The following is a 2,500-nucleotide window of genomic DNA, read 5'->3' as shown; positions in this document are numbered from 1 at the left end:
TTTTGCATTAATTGCTACTTCATCAATCTTATTGATTAGTGTACCCGTTGTATTTGCTTCTCCCGATGGTTGGTCAAGTAATAAAAATGTTGTATTTTCCGGTACGTCATTATGGATTGGATTAGTATTTCTGGTAGGTATTCTTAATTCGCTCATCTATTGAACCTTTTCAGTATTTTCCGGATCAACAACCCCCCCCTCCGAAGAAATTCCGGTTGTGGGACACATTAACATTAAATATGATATGAGTCCAGAAAAGCAATTCTAGGGGGGGTCAAAAGTAACTTTTTGAATGAATTGAATGAAAAATAGTTGGAATTTTCCTTAAAATAGTATCTGGCTCTGTACAAATATGGTATAGATACATATAGAATCTATGGGTGTGTGTTGACACATGCGCGTGTATCAAGAACGAATAAAATGCGGATATGGTCGAATGGTAAAATTTCTCTTTGCCAAGGAGAAGATGCGGGTTCGATTCCCGCTATCCGCCCATGGTGGAGTAATGTAATATGAGATGAGAAATTATCCGGTATAGTTTATATACCTACTATAGTGTAGTGGTTGTATTTTCTTTTACTCAGACTCCCAGTTCATTAAGGTGAAAGAATCAGACTTCAAAATAAATAGATATAAATTTTGACAAATACAAAGAAAAAAATATGTTGCGGAGACAGGATTTGAACCCGTGACCTCAAGGTTATGAGCCTTGCGAGCTACCAAACTGCTCTACCCCGCGCTGACGAACTCGGAACTAATGACTAATGAACGAATAGGGATTAGAGGTGCCCCTATACCAGATTGATATGAATAGTATAGCCTATTCGTACAGAATGGTAAAGGGTGCCCCTATACCAGATTGATATGAATAGTATAGCCTATTCGTACAGAATGGTAAAGGGGCTCCTCTAATAGAAATGAATAGAAATAGGACTTGGAAGGGATCTTTTTATCCCTACCAACTTGATCTTGTTGCCCCCGGCAACAAACATGCATGAACCATTTCGCGGAGTACGTGTCCGGATAGCCCAAAGTCTCGATAGTTAGCTCTGGGTCTTCCGGTCAAAAAACAGCGTCGATGAAGACGTATAGGTGCACTATTACGTGGTGGGGATTGCAATTTTACATGAATTTCCCATTTCTCGTCCAACGATGAAACTTTGCTTATTTCTTTTTTGAGGATCGACGAATCAAATGATATTTCTCTTCTAATTTCTGCCTCTTCTTCTCCCTCTGAATCAAACTTTTCCTTGCCATAATGGTGTAGTTCCTATTATTACCAATGATACACAATACAGATCGGATCCTAGATGTATAAATATAAGAAGGCGCGCCCCCTCTCCATCGAAATAAAAAATGAGATTTTTTTTGATATCGCGCCTTCCTTTTGAAAATAAATAATCAACTTAACCAAATTTGCCTGATGTAGAAGCAATCAAGAAAGCTGCGTAGGTAAATATATAACCTACAGAAAAGTGAGCTAAGCCAACCAGTCTTGCTTGTACAATGGAAAGAGCCACCGGTTTATCCCTCCAGCGAATCAAATTAGCCAAAGGTGTGCGTTCATGAGCCCATGCTAAAGTTTCAATCAATTCCTGCCAATATCCACGCCAGGAAATTAAGAACATGAATCCAGTAGCCCAAACAAGATGCCCAAATAAGAACATCCACGCCCAGACGGATAAACTATTCATACCAAAAGGATTATATCCGTTGATAAGTTGTGAAGAGTTTAACCATAGATAATCTCTTAACCATCCCATCAAATAAGTGGAAGATTCATTAAATTGCGAAACATTACCCTGCCATAATGTGATATGCTTCCAATGCCAATAGAAGGTAACCCATCCAATGGTATTTAACATCCAGAAAACTGCCAAATAAAATGCATCCCAAGCCGAAATATCACAAGTACCACCTCGTCCTGGACCATCGCAGGGGAAACTATACCCGAAATCCTTTTTATCTGGCATTAACTTGGAACCACGTGCATCTAAAGCACCTTTTTACTAAGATCAATGTAGTTGTATGCAACCTAGAGCAATAGCATGATGTACCAAGAAGTCCCCCGGCCCTATTGTTAAGAATAGTGAATTACGATTTTCATTAATAGCATTCAACCATCCAGGTAACCATAAGCTTTGACCTGCATTAAATGCTGGGCCATTCGTGAAGATAAGAGTACATCAACCCATATGAAGTCTTACCATGAGCGGACTGTATCCATTGGGCAAATATGGGTTCGATCAAGATTTGTTTCTGGAGTACCAAAAGCAAGCATGACGTCATTATGAACATAGAGTCCCAAGGTATGGAACCCCAGGAACAAGCTAGCCCAACTTAAATGAGATATGATAGCTTCTTTATGGTCTAACATTCTTGCCAATACATTATCCTCATTCTGCTGCGGGTTGTAATCCCTAATGAAGAATATAGCTCCATGAGCAAAGGCTCCTGTCATGATGAACCCTGCGATGTATTGGTGATGAGTATATAACGC

General features: G+C 39.4%; 2 non-coding genes and 2 pseudogenes across 2 annotated transcripts; 2 read left to right on the top strand and 2 right to left on the bottom strand.

The window, feature by feature from the left end:
• Positions 1-1,009, top strand: part of LOC116245208 (photosystem II CP43 reaction center protein-like) — a 5,518-nt pseudogene extending 4,509 nt beyond the window's left edge.
• On the top strand, positions 423-493 carry TRNAG-GCC (transfer RNA glycine (anticodon GCC)). Its single transcript has one exon. It is a non-coding gene; the product is annotated as a tRNA-Gly (tRNA).
• Positions 666-739, bottom strand: TRNAM-CAU (transfer RNA methionine (anticodon CAU)). The gene has a single exon. It is a non-coding gene; the product is annotated as a tRNA-Met (tRNA).
• A 389-nt stretch (positions 1,010-1,398) lies between the features above and the next one.
• On the bottom strand, positions 1,399-2,494 carry LOC126409565 (photosystem I P700 chlorophyll a apoprotein A2-like; annotated as a pseudogene).
• Between the last annotated feature and the right edge of the window lie 6 nt (positions 2,495-2,500).

The sequence above is a fragment of the Nymphaea colorata genome, unplaced genomic scaffold, assembly GCF_008831285.2.
Source record: "Nymphaea colorata isolate Beijing-Zhang1983 unplaced genomic scaffold, ASM883128v2 scaffold0575, whole genome shotgun sequence".
NCBI lineage: Eukaryota > Viridiplantae > Streptophyta > Magnoliopsida > Nymphaeales > Nymphaeaceae > Nymphaea > Nymphaea colorata.
Note: the sequence above shows the minus strand (reverse complement) of the source record. Positions and strands in the feature narration are given on the sequence as shown.